The 14,776-nt window shown below is 37.8% G+C and overlaps 1 protein-coding gene and 1 pseudogene across 3 annotated transcripts in view; one reads left to right on the top strand and one right to left on the bottom strand.

The window, feature by feature from the left end:
* The window catches only part of KIF6 (kinesin family member 6), a 358,750-nt gene that overhangs the window by 180,790 nt on the left and 163,184 nt on the right, over window positions 1-14,776 (bottom strand). The gene's annotated exons all lie outside the window — the stretch shown is intronic.
* On the top strand, window positions 149-1,820 carry LOC142870913 (transcription factor E2F4 pseudogene; annotated as a pseudogene).

Genomic DNA, 14,776 nt, shown 5'->3' with positions numbered 1-14,776 from the left:
TTTTTCCTTTTAGAGTTCGCTGGTCTATGACAAGTATTATATATATTACACGCTCTCCTAACCCTAACCGGTAAGTGAAAGACATGGACCCCCACGTGCAAGGAGTTGTGTTCAATGGCATCTGCTCTGTTGGAATGAACTTTTTAAAATGACAGCAGAGGACCAGAAAGTTCACGGTTTTGGTGATGCAGAGGAAATTCCTATGCAGTTTTCCTTCAAGATTTATCTTGGTACTGTGTGTTTCCTTCACCCCCACAAAAGCACAGTTACATGATTACTCAAGAGATGCACAACTTCTTGATACTTTCAGTAATTTGAAATAGTAAATGTAAAACATCAAGATTAAAATCCAGACTCAGTTTCCTCTTTAATGGTGAAGATACAGCCTATGTACAGAAATATGCACTCACGGCTATGTATATCCATTTATGGAATTTTAAAAACTATTTTGACTTAATTTTTACATAAAATAAGGCAATTTAAGGACACTAAAGACATATTTTACAAGCTCCCTTAAAATGCAGTGATGACGGATTTTAAAAAGTTATAAAAATTAATTTTGTTTTTGTAAATCTAGATTTTCATATAACCAATTTACTTAAAGGCATATATATTTTATGATCAAACATTTTAACTTCAGCAGGCACAGAAAGGCTTAATTGTTTAGAAAAAAAATGTAAATAAGATATGAAAGTAGCTGGCCTGACTGAGGGGAGGCAGAGGCCAGGCCAGAGGTACCACTGTCTCCGGGAACCCCAAGTTGGGCACCAGATGAGCCTAGAACTTCTTACCCCCAAGCTCCTGCCACTCCTGCAGGAGGCCAAGGAAGGCATGCTCGATCTCAAGCTGGCAGCTGACACCCTAGCTATGCACCAGAAACAGTGGGTGCATGACATGACCAATGTGCTGGAAGGCATCAGCTGATGGAGATTAAAAAAATCTAAGAATGGCATCCAGTGAAAGGGCATGAGGCCTGGCTGCAATACCTGGGAGATTTAGACAAGTTGACTGAGCTCAAGGCAGAGGTTGAGGAACGGCAGCAGCCAGAGCAAAACTGGACCAGCACGAGGTGTGGGTGCAGCAGAGCAGGAGCAGCACAGGAAATGTGCAGAACAGCTGCTTGGGCTATGTCATGAGGATCTCTGCAGATGCTTAGCTGGAGACACCTTCCTGCTATCCAGACCCTATCGGGTACCAGCCTGCAGGTGCCCATCCCAGAGGGCCTCTGTGGGCAGAAGGAGTACCATATTTCCCTGAAGAGTGTAAGTAACCTCATCAAGGTACTGTTAGTGAACAAAGAGGCATGGAGCTCACTGCCTATGGCTGTGCCTATTCTGCTATCTTCCAGAGACCGCCCGTGGCCCCTGCCCTCTGCCTTTGCCCAGGCCTGCTCCGGTCCAGCCCCAGGAAGCCTGACCCAAGCAGTCACAGTTCCCCCTGTGACCCCGACAACACCAAAGCTCAGATCACTCCTGCTGGGCCTGGCAGCCACTGTAGCCTTTGCCCTGCTGGACAGCGGCAGCAGCAGCCTTAGTGGCAGGAGCAGTAATGGTAATTCACTGGGACCCAACTCTTTTATCTCCTTTGAGCCCATCCAGATAGACCCCACAGGCATTCTGGAACTCCCCAAAGAGCTATCCCTCTTGGATTCCATACAAAAACACATGAGCTCAGAGCTGCTGGAGGAGTTGATATCCTCAGAAGTGTCTGTCCCCCTCCTCTGTCTTTCTCCATCCCCTGGAGACCACAGTTACACCTACAATCTGGACGCGAGTGAAGGTGTCTGTTACCTCTTAGATGTGCCTCTTCTCAACCTCTGACTGACAGGGACATGTCCTGTGTGGCTGAGACACAGACTGTTTTAACTGGGGGGCGCTTGGGGATCTCCCCCCACCCCACCCCTGTATAGCTTTGAGAGCACAGACTCCTGGCTTCCTCAGCCTTTCCTGAATGCACAGTTCTGCAGGCCCCTGCACCATGGAGCCAAAGTGTTTGCCTCTCCTTTTCTGGGGATTTCCCCACCTTGTGTCCTTCCCAAGTCTTCCCTGAGCCCAGGCTTGGCTACCCCCCAGTAGCACAGGACCTAGGACCCACCACTGCCCCCTAGGGCAGCTTGTCCATCTCACTGTCCTGCTCCTGGCAGCCCTCCCTCCAACCCACCAGAAGGGGGTGACAGGGGGACCTGGATGCTGGCCAGCACCACCTCCAGCCTCCTCCACTGCTCTCCACCCCTGACTCTACAGCTCCTCCTGGACCTCCTGTGTGTGTCCCTCTACTGGGCCCTTAGCCCTGTGTACCTGGAGGTTGTGGTGGTGGGAGGGGCTAACAGAAAGGAACAGAGGTCTCTAGCTAGGAATCTGGGTGGATCAGTCTCTGATTAGCCCAACCTCCCACTGGCTCATAGCCTCCCCTTCATTTCCATTTATTCATTTACCCTCATTTAGAGCCATTTGTAGAGATTTAGAAAGATGTATAGTAATGAATAGATTCCTATATAAAGATGATTTTTATACTTTTTGCAGCAAAAAAATTACAATATTTGTACAGTATCCAAATGAATAAAGACGATGACTAAGGCTGAAAAAGAGAGATGAAAATAATATAAATTTATCAATCTATAGATATTAATAATTCCCTCTTTAAATTCTACATGTATCTTTTGAGGCTTTTGTTTGCTGCAGGCAAGCCCTATGTTATTTGTATTTAATGTAAACATGAATACATATATCAACATAAAACTAAACTAAGTAAGAAACTGACTTACAGGAAAGAGAATGGCGGTGTGGTGGGTGGGGGCAGAGAAGCTAGTTAGGGAGCAGGGGAGCTGGTGACGGGAACTCGTAAAAGATAAGTCACATTCAGGAAGGCGGCAATGAGACTCAGCAGAAATAGGTACGAAAGGCTTCCCATCATCATGGCAGAGGCCGAAAGAGCTGTGAAAGAGGTGAAAGTGGGCTAAGAGCTGGGAGAAGAGTAGAGGAGAGAGGGATACCTAGGAAAGGACTGGGGAAAGAGACAAATCTGAGACTGTGGGGAAGCCACAGAGAGAGGCCTCTGACCACGACCCTGGGGCAGTGCAAAGACCAAGTCTGGGGAGTGGGGGATGAGAGGTGAGGGAGCAGAGAAGGGTCAGGGAGGAGAACAAGGACAGGAAGGTGCAGAAGGGAGCACAGGGGGTGGAGAGAAAGGTAGGTCTTGGTGGATCAAACCAGAGTACACCTGTGGGAAACAAGTATAGTGAGAAATCTAGAAGAATAAGGGCCAGTTAGAAGTGGGCTGGCTGTAGCAAAGTTATATATCTCCATGGTTAAAGTTTCCAAACTACATGAACTCTAGACTTTCATTAATTTGAAGGAGTAGTGGAAGATATACCTACTCTTTGCTCCAAATTTCTAAACTCTTTTTTTTTTTCTATAGTTCTGTCTTATGTGAAATTGTGGGCAACATTAAAGTTTAAAATATAGACATTTCTCAGTTGGTTCCTTTAACAGAGATTTTAAATAATGTCTTTGGTATACATATAAAAATGCAAAATATATATGTATATAATTAGACAGAAAACTTCTAAAAGGTTTAAAAGATAGATTTAAAAGATTTTATTATGTAAAAATGCAAAGTAAATCCTTTAGGTATATTTCCATTAGAATAAATAATTCATTCCATTCTGTCGTATGGACAATAGTATAAAGCTGTTTGGAAACATGTTCGTGTAATAACGAATCTAAAGCAAGTTTATGTAAATTGACTCATACATTATCACTGAGTTCTATATTACATTGAAGATGGGTTTAAAAGGTAAAAGTAGATCCTAAGATTCAATGAAATCACAATAAAGAATAATGAAAACTTGAATTGAGTGTTTAAAAGAAAATGGTCATTAAATTGTTAAAACAATGATATAGGACCTATATAAAGAAAAGTGCAAATTTAGAGAGGAGACAAAGAGGCCAAGAACACACTGAGAGTCTTATTATGCTCCAGAAAGATGCAGGACTGTAATTTCCCCCTAAATGTATCAATAAAATTTAAAGTAAACCTAACAAAATCCCTAATGCAATTTTTTTCCAGAAAAAATAAATACATATACATACTCAACCCACAAAACTTTGTATGCATTTTTTGTATGGAGGGGACACAAATCCCTAAAAGTTTATGTGTGAACCCCACAGAACTCCTATCGGAGATGTACATACATATCATAACAGAAAGACGTCACTATCAAATGAAAAACACAGGTTAAAAAACACCAAATAAAGTATGAGTCCATTTTTTAATTGAAATACATATTTACATGTATTTATTAAAAATTTCGAAGGATTACAACCAAATAATAGTTGTTATTTTTGAGTGTCTTTCTTTTTCTTTGTCCATTATCACTTTTGTACAATAAACATGAATTGTTTATAAAACAAAATATTATGGATGGGAGCAGTGGCTCACACCTGTAATCCTAGCACTCTGGGAGGCCGAGGCAGGAGGATCACTCAAGGTCAGGAGTTTGAAACCAGCCTGAGCAAGAGCAAGACCCCGTCTCTATTAAAAATAAAAAAAGAAATTAATTGGCCAACTAAAAATATATAGAAAAAATTAGCCAGGCATGGTGGCGCATGCCTATAGTCCCAGCTACTCGGGAGGCTGAGGCAGAAGGATTTCTTGAGCCCGGGAGTCTGAGGTTGCTGTGAGCTAGGCTGACGCCATGGCATTCTAGCCCAGGCAACAAAGCAAGGCTCTGTATAAAAAAAAAAAAAAAAAAAAAAAAAAATCAGAAACCCTTGTAATTCTCAAAGCAAAATTTAAAAAAACCCCAAAGATAAAATTCTAAAATGGAATTTATAACTATTCAAGTTACTTTCCTTTAGAACAGTGCTATGGGAGAGAGACACACCTTATTTGCTGTTAGGTTAGGTTCTTATAATGAACTTCACAGTGAAAACCTAAAACTATTCCTTCTGTTGCTTCTAGACAGTTTGATTTGTTGATTATGATCTAATTACTTATTTTATGGTCCTGCTTATAGCGGTTCCTGCATTTGTTTAGCCATCCGTTGTGCAGGCTATCAGGAACCAGGTGTTAGGCGTTGATGTAATTTATTATTTCCATAAGTGCACATTTTCACACTGTGGGTTTTCCTTAAGTGGCATAACACTTATAAAACTGTAATTAGTATAAACACTTGCTTCAGAAAGTCTTAAAAATATCCAGCTCTAAGTATATGCAAACTTTTCCTGTGAAAAGGTTACTGGAGAAAGCAAGAGAGAAATACAAATATTCTTGGTTGTGATGATGGGTCTCATTCCTTCTTTTAAAGAATTTCCTGGAGCTCACAAACCCCAACGAGCAAAGAATATTAACACTGAGAAAGTGTAAAAATAACTGGAAGAATGAAACAGTATGTTCATGTTTTCACACTCAAGACTTTCTAATGGAGAAGCATGAACTTGGACTTCTGGTGAAAGAGTTATCTAGGCCAAAAGATCCAATGTGTCAATAAATTTGTCCAATAAATTGAACTGCCATTTATGCCTTGGACTTTTTAAAATTTGCTTTCAATATTAATTCATTTGGTCTATTGGAACCCAAAGCATTTAAACTTTAGGAGAATGAAATAATCATTAAAGTATAGAAACAGCCCTGAGATGGACACAGGCCTTTTAAATCATATTAGATAACTTTTAAGAACTCAAATGCCTCCATAAACTACCCAAAGATAATTAATACAAGCTGTAGCTTTTAGCTTTGGTTTTAATATCTTCAAAATGTAGTGTCAGGACCAAAAACACTTTGTACCGAAGTGGAGAAACCTCATCTGTAGTGAATTATATCTCATGAATGATTTCAGAGAACTGATTTCTTATAAAGAGAGAGAGAGGCACATTAGCTATTAATGAACTTTGAGATATTTAATCCACAAAGTTTAGGTTATTGCGTATAACCAGACATTATTAGAAACTGGGAAGAAGTTTGTCTAGGAGCTGAGAGACATGAATTCAGGATCATGTTAGCAGACAATTTGTCATTTTTAAAGATTGCCTGATTACTTGGGCCTCTCCTCTTCAGGTGGTATCAATTAACTGCTTGATCATGGTGAAGATTTTTCTTAATTCTCTACCACTGAGACATTTTAAGAAAAAGCTACATTTGGGGTTTAAATTGCCCATTGCATAAAGGGATATTCTAACAAGAGACAGAATAAAAATCAAGAATGTGCTACCTCATTCATTTTTACATTCATCCAGAGAGCATTTATTGATGGTCTATCATGAACCAGGTGTTGGGTATATAAATAAAGATAAATAAAACACACTAAAGTCTATTCACCTTAACTTCCTCTGGATTTTATTCTTTCAAATCTTTGAGGTGGTTGTTCACTGGTACTTTTCTTTTTTTAAATAAAATGTATTACTACAAATATCTACTAATTGTTTTTAAGGCAAAACTATTTGTCAGAATTATGCAAATAAAAATAAAAAATCTGATGATATAAAACAAAGCTGAAATAGGGTTGTAAATATTGCATCACACATACTTAAACTAAAAAATTATTTGTTGTTTATATGAAATTCAAATTTAACTGGGCATCCTGCATTTTCATTTGCTAAATCTGACCATCCTAAGCTGACAGCTAGAAAGCCTAAGGCGTTCCCGCTTTGAGCTGAGCTGTGGGTGCTCACTGCTGTTAGACTCAGGCACACAGGAAGGCCTGAACAACTGCTGTTACTTAATAACTCATTCACTAGCAATAAATTGAAGCTAATCTCAGTGCTACTGTTCTTTCCTGAAAGAATAAAAAGTACTGCAAGCATTGCCCACAGCACCTAAAGGTTTCCCCACTAATAATATATTACATTTTCAATTGATTTTAAAGCTAATAATTCAGAGAGCTATAAAACTGTTTAGAGCCCTTAGGGGGCTAGAATTTGTGAAGACTGATTTTCTAAGGCAAGAATACAACTTGATAGAAATCTCTGTGACTCACATCACTTCTCTGGATTTGTTTATGCATCTGTAAAATAAGAAAACCAGACTACGGCTTTGCTTGTATCGCTCCCTCTATCCAAAATGTTCTCCCTGTGCAACTTAGAGTTTCTGAATCTTGTTTGATTCATGCTTCTGTTAAAAGTCATCCCTGTTCTTCTCAGTCAAAAGTAATGTCTGCTCTCTCCAATTACCCCAGTACTTCTCTTGTGACGGGCATAATTTTGACCTTATAGATACTCACATACATGTCTCGCTTATAAGACTGAAGCTCTCTGAAGCCAGAATCTGTCACGAATTCATCTTTGTAATCCCCACCCTACCATCCCAGCTCATTTTGTTTACTTCCCATGTTGTGGGCTGACAAAGGACCTTTTCTCTGTGCCTCTGTAGAAAGCAGCCTTTTTAAGGGGCATTTTGCAGAAGTCATCGGCTGAGCATTTTCTGATTCAAGTCAGACTCTCTAAAATTTCCCTTCACAGATCTGTGCATTCCATATGGCTTTGCACAGATCTGAACAGTAGCACACAGGAATAGAAATAGCTAAAGCAATGAAAATACTATTGCATACACTCCCAAGGGTGTGTGATTGCAGTAGGAAGCTGCTGCATTGTAAAAAGCTGATGTAGAAGGGATACTTATGGACTGAGCAGATAATCTGCCTTTACAATAAAAACAAGGCTTAGCATTCAAACCAAAAAGCATGGCTAGTTTGGGTGCACAGGGCCCACATGAGTCAGAAGACAAAACAGAACCAGACTATGAAAGAAAAGGTACCTAAGCCAGGCTCAGACTACCCTGGCAGTCCAGAATCTACAATCCTAGTAGAGAACTGATAGCTAGAACTAGTCCTACACACTACGTTATTACAAACCCATATATTATTTGCAATGATTATTTATGAAAGCAAGTTTAAGTCATAAAGTGTTTTTCAAGAAAATACCGAGAATACTAGAACATGAATATCAAACGCAAACCTTTTAGATAACAAATATTGTGCAACCTTTGCTTTCCTAACTCAGTAAGGAAATACGATGCTTTGCAAGTTCAAAGCTCAGCCCAGCCAAGGAAGAACGTTCTGCTCAGCACCTGGAGTGGTGCCCAGGGAAACTATGGGCAGGACAGGTTTATCCAGGGAGTCCCAAAGAATAACTTATGTCCTATGTTTATCAGGTTCAACATGAGATGATTCCAGAATTTCCTCACCAGCCATCTGAGCTTCTAGTTGTGTGACGTGTTCAACAAAAAACACATGAGTACATGTTCTGGTGAAAAAAATGTTACTGACTGAAACAAACAAGAAGTCCCCTACATTTCTGCTACTCCTCCTTGGCTGATGACAATAAAGAACGAAGGAATGAACTTTGTAAAAGTCAGTCATTTGACCCAAAGGGTGGCTAATAAGAAAAATTAGGATCTGTCCCTGTGTTTCTTAGTAACTACCTTATAGGTTAGTGGCCCCATGATTACTTGAACTGTGAGGAATTTCATTATTGGCAGGAACTCCTGAATTTAATCAGCTGTGGTTACTTCTACGTAAACTGTCTGATATTAAAACAAGCACTGGTTAATATACTCCTAACACACCAAAAATGAGCCAAAGGCAGTGGGTGGATATTTACTTTATGGCCCCATTCTCCGTTTTAGTTCAGAAGCTAATCCCTTAAAATGAAAAGGGGTATACATTTTCTCACCAGGGGAAACATACCAGTCCTTTTCTTGTCTCCTACCAGACATCCCAGAAATCATTTCTATATGACATAGCCAGAGTGAGGAAACAGTAGTGAAGAAAATCCAGAATTCCAGATAGGCCTTAATTGCTGATATTGAACAATACAGAAAAAGATCACATCAATTCTAGAATACTGCTTGCATTTTGTCATGTAAACTCCTTAGAAGCAGGATTCAGGTTTAAATCATCATTGTCAACCTCAAACTTTTATGGCTCAACAGCCACAAAAGAGCAGACAAAACAGGATTCAAATTCTGACCATGCATCTGGTTAGTTGAATGCTATTTGCCTCATGAAGTTATCATGAAAATTTTATTAGACTATGTGAATAAAACATCCAATTCAATGTCTATTGGCAAATACTCAATAAATGGCATTTATTAATATCACAATAATTACTACCTATTTGCTGAGTGATTTGATTAAAACATGAAAAATTTTATGAGGTAGAGATTATTTCACATTTGTATAATTAACATATTTTAAAATAGTTTTTTCTGTCTGATCATAAAGTTATACATGTCCATTGCAAAAAGTTTGGAAACTACAGAAGACAAAAGATTACTCCATCCTGGAATTCAGAGATAATACTATGAATTTTTAGTGTCTATCCTTCCAGACTTGTTTATAAGCATATATATATACACATATATTTATCTCATATATATATGTATATAGCATGTACCTATATATGTGAATTTTTTCAACACAAAGGTGAGATTATATTACAATATCATTTTTTAAAATTAGCAATATAGTTTGGACTTGTTCCTAGGTCAATATACATTCATTGAAGAATATATATTCATCAATAAATATATTTTCATTGACATTGATAATTATTGCATTATATCCCATTAAATGAATGTGCCATAACTCAATTACCTATTATAAATGGTGTTGTGATAAATATCTTTGATATACATCTTTGGACATGTTTCTTTGGAGGACAAATTTCTAGAAGCAAAATTGCTGAGCCTGATACATACCCATAAAAGAATTTGTACAAATGCTTTTCAGGGCTGTCCAATAAGGGGGAACAGGCCAAAAATTTTACTAGGATTTGCTCCAGGTCTCAGGAAGAGGCTTCCCTGTTCGTCACCCCCTCACTGGGCCCCATACCCTCTACTGGTCATGTCCAGCTCATCCATACTCTCACCAACATGGGGGATCATCATCTTTTTCATTTTTATCAATAAGATTGGCAAAATATTGCATCTTATTTTAATTTGCATTTCTTTGATAATTTACAACTTTTATGTTGCTTTCTTCTATAAACCAATAGGAAAAGTTATGGGTATTATATAGGTAACAAAAGAAAAAAGTAAGATGCAGAAAAAACACATGGCTGCAAATTTCAACTAGGAGTTTCAGATTAAATATAGAAGTAGGAATATAGTCCTGTAGTCTGCCCAGCATATGCTAGTTGACTGAGCTACAAAGTACATTGATGAGAAAAGCAGTTAAAAAGCACTAGTAGTAGGATGTGGGCTCAGGAAAAAGAAGGGGAAATCTGATTTCTTCAGTAAACTGTGGAAACGATACACCAGGCAGTAGCTACCCTGACATTAATGAGGACAAATTTTTAAGGATGTGGCAAAAGTCATAAGTATGCTGAGTTAATGATAAACACAGAGGGAACCATTAGGAAAATTGGGCTGGAAGGATGGGAGGGAGAATGAGGACTACCTTGAGGAATAGAGTGGAAAAATACCTAGTCAGAAGTTATCACTGAGTTTAGCTCCTTACAGTTAGGGTACTAGAACTAGGACATTATTTGCTAGGCCAATCAGAGCAGGCTGAGAACCAGCCCCTGCGCTGTCTCAGAGAATGTTTGTCTTCTGCCTATTAGGATGTGAAGGCAGGCAATAAAGCTGAGTTTCTGCAAGAGAGCCCATGAACGCCAGACGAAAAGGGCTATGGATGCTCAGGCATAGCTTGGAGCAAAAATGGGGGATACGCATCTTACATTTTATTTTGGCATGCCTTTATTGAAACTGAATGTACACTGTCAACACAGACTTACATGTTATTTGGAGACAATTCTCCATGACATTGTTCCTAATGAGAAAGGTCTGCCAAACTATCATTTTTTAATAGATGTAAAATAAAAAGAAGTAGAATTTATTCCTATGCTCAGCAGAATACAAAGATAATACCATCTCACAGCCCAATGAATAACATTTTAAAGCATTGTTAACTTTATCAGACTAGGATGTCCTGTATTGGGGTTCTTTAATAATAAAAGAAAAACTGTGTGTTTTTCTCACAAGTTCTCAGATCTTTATCTGAATATCAGAGGGATGGGCATCCATGTTTGTATGAAGAAAACAGTTAAAAAATAGAAGCAATGTGTCTAATTCTGGATTAGTGAATAGGTTTGCTCTGACACTGCATATGAACGATTCTTGAAGCAGTTCGCCATTTTAATATTACTAATATTACTAAAAATATTGATCTACATGAAAAACGTTGGTTCTTTGAAAAGATAAACAAAATTAATACATTCTGTCAATCTCTTGCTAAATTAACCAGAAATAGAAGAGAAAGGACTCAAATAAGCTCAATCAGAAATGAAAAAGGAGATAGTACAACTGATACCACAGAAATACAAAATATCATCTGTAAATACTATGAAAATCTCTAGGCATATATATGCAAAAACATAGAGAAAATGAGAAAATTTTCTGGAAATACACAACCTCCCTTGACTCAATCAGGAAGAAATAGAACACCTGAACAGATCAATAACGAGCAATGAGATTGAAGCAGCAATAAAAAATCTTCTGACAAACACACATACACACACACACACACACATACAAAAGCCCCAGACCAGATGGATTCACAGGTGAATTTTTACCAAACCTATAAAGAAGAGTTGGTACCCATTCTGAAGAAATATTTCCATAACATTGAGGAGGGAATCCTCCCCAACTCATTCTGTGAAGCCAGTATTGCCTTGATACCAAAGCCAAAAAGGACATAACCAAAAAAGAAAACTATAGACTAATATCCCTTATGAATATAGATGCAAAATTCCTCAATAAAATACTAGAAAACCCAATTCTACAGCACATCAAAAACAATCCACCATGACCAATTGGGCTTCATCCCAGGGATACAAGGATGGTTCAAATACATAAATCAATAAACGTGATTCACCACATAAACAGAAGCAAAAACAAATATCATATGACCATTGCAATAGATGCAGAAAAAGCATTCAACAAAATACAGCATACTTTCATGATTAAAAAAAAAAACCCTCAACAAACTAGGCAGAAAAGGAACAAATCTTAAAAACATAAAAGCCTCATATGACAAACCCATAGTCAGCATCATACTGAATGGGAAAAAGTTGAAAGCATTCCCACTAAGAATTGGAACAAGACAAGGATGCCCACTGTCACCACTTCTATTCAACATAGTGCTGGAAGTCCTACCAAAGCAATTAGGCAAAGGAAAGAAAATAAGGGTACCCAAATTGGGAAAGAGGAGGTTAAACTATCACTTTTTGTAGACGATATGATCTTATACCTAGAAAACCCCAAAGATTCCACCAAGAAACTCTTGGAATTGATAAATAAATTCAACAAAATATCAGGTTACAAAATTCAATGTACACAACTCAGTAGCATTCCTATACACCAATAACAGTCAAGCTGAGAGTCAAACCAAAGATCCAATACCATTCACAACTGCTACAAACAAAATAAAATACCTAGAAATATACTTAACCAAGGACATGAAAGACCTCTACAAAGAGAACCATGAAACACTGAGGAAAGAAATTGCAGATGATATAAACAGGATTCATATCTCTCACCACTTACAAAAATTAATTCAAGATGGATAAAGGAATTAAATGTAAAGCACAACACAATAAGAATCCTAGAAGAAAATGTTGGAAAAACTCTTCCAGATAACAACCTAGGCAATGAAGTTATGAAGAAGACCCCAATAGCAATCAGAATAACAATAAAAATAAATAAATGGGAGTTGATTAAATTAAAAAGCTCTGTACAACCAAGGAAATAATTAACAGAGCAAGTACACAACCTATACAATGGGAGAAAATATTTGCAAGCTATACATCCAATAAAGGTCTAATAACCAGAATATGCTAATATGCTAAGAATTTAAGCTAATCGGCAAGAAAAATCAAACCACTCCATTAAAAAGTGGGCAAAAGACATGAACAGAAGCTTCTCAAAAGAAGATAAACAGATGGTGAAGAAATGTATGAAAAAATGCCCAATGTCACTAATTGCCAGGGAAATGCAAGTCAAAATTCCAATGAGATATCATCTTATCCTAGTCACAATGGCCTTTATTAAAAGTCCAAAAGCAATAGTTGTTGGCGTGGATGCAGAGAGAAAGGAACACTTATACAGTGTTGGTGGGACTGCAAATTAATGCAACCTCTATGGAAAACAGTATGGAGATTCCTCAAAGAACTAAAAGTTGACCTATCATTTGATCCAGCAATCCTGCTACTGGGTATTTACTCAAAGGAAAAGAAGTCTTTTTATCAAAAAGACTCCTGCAATCAAATATTGCAGCATAATCACAATTGTAAAAATGTGAAATCAACCCAAATGCCATCAATTCATGAGTGAGTTAACAAAATGTGGTATATGTATACCATAGAATATGACTCAGCCATGTAAAAGGATGATTTAATGCCTTTTGCAACAATTTGGATGTAACCGAAGACCATTATCATAAGTGAAGTAGTTAAAGAATGGAAAAAACAAATATCACATTTACTCACTATTAAAAGAACTAACCAATGAGCATACACATCCATAGAGGGAAATAAAACTCAATGGAAATCAAGCAGGGGGGAGGGGGGAGGAGGGGATGGGCAAAAATCTACCTAACAGGGATAATGAACACTATCTGGGTGATGACTACACTTATAACCATGACTCAAGCCTTATAAAATTGACCCATGTAACCAAAAATATTTGTATCCTCGTAATACTTTGAAATAAAAAAAAAAAATCTTGATCTATACAGACTGTTATTTGGGTAATTAATTTATCTTTCTTTCATTACATTCTTGACACTCCTCGTCTCTATTACCCATTTTGTACATGATCATTTATTTGTCTTAATCTTTAATTTTTTCCCCCCAAAAGCAGATGCCATGGCAGCAGCAGGAGTCTTTATGCTTCTTCTGCTTCTTTGCTGGTTTCTAGCAAAGTGCTGTGAGGTGCTCAATAATACTCAGTGACTGATAATTAAGGCCTTGGAAAAGATACAAATTTCAAGTTTTCAGGAGCAGCAAGCCCAAGAAATCAAATAGAAGGAGAAATCTCAATATCTCCTTTCCTAAGCCTCAGGGGAGTAAGCTAAGACAAACTGTTCTCTCTGAACTCTCTTTAGGGAACAGATTTGTAAGCAAATGAGATAAATTAGAAGACACACCCAAAGGTTAGGCTCCTAACTCATACAAAAAGTTAGCACCACCCACTCTCCTCACAGACAAAACCCTTCTCAGTAACAACAGCAACAACAACAAATCTCAACTCAATTCGTCTTGCCCTTTAGAAGATTTTACAATGTTCATGAACAATTTTATGGTATGTTTGAGCATCTCTAGCCACAACTATTATACAGATGTTGAAATGCTAAGTTCAGAGAATGGAAAACAGAAGGTTTTGTTGACATGGCCAACATTTCAAAGAAAGAACAGAGAGTTCAAAATAAAAACAACTGGGCAGTACCTGAAAGAAACATTAAGGGTATTGAAGTATTCATGCTGGACTTTTACAGAGATGCAGAGAATTCCAACTGGCATTGAGAAATCCTGAAAAAGAGGGTGGAAGAGAGAACAGGGGCTTGGATCCCACATCTCGAGGCTGGGTATAGCATTTACAAGTCCCTTGCAAAAACATCTAGGGAAAAAAGTCTTCACCAACATCATTCAAGCGCAAAGTACCTCCCTTTTACTTCTGGCATGTTTCTTATGTGCTCAAATATGAGCATGTCCATATACATGTTGTTTTATTCTTTATTTCTGTCTGTATATTTTAGAATTTCTACAAGTAAATATTACTT

Source organism: Microcebus murinus, chromosome 5 (assembly GCF_040939455.1).
Source record: "Microcebus murinus isolate Inina chromosome 5, M.murinus_Inina_mat1.0, whole genome shotgun sequence".
Classification (NCBI taxonomy): Eukaryota; Metazoa; Chordata; class Mammalia; order Primates; family Cheirogaleidae; genus Microcebus; species Microcebus murinus.
Note: the sequence above shows the minus strand (reverse complement) of the source record. Positions and strands in the feature narration are given on the sequence as shown.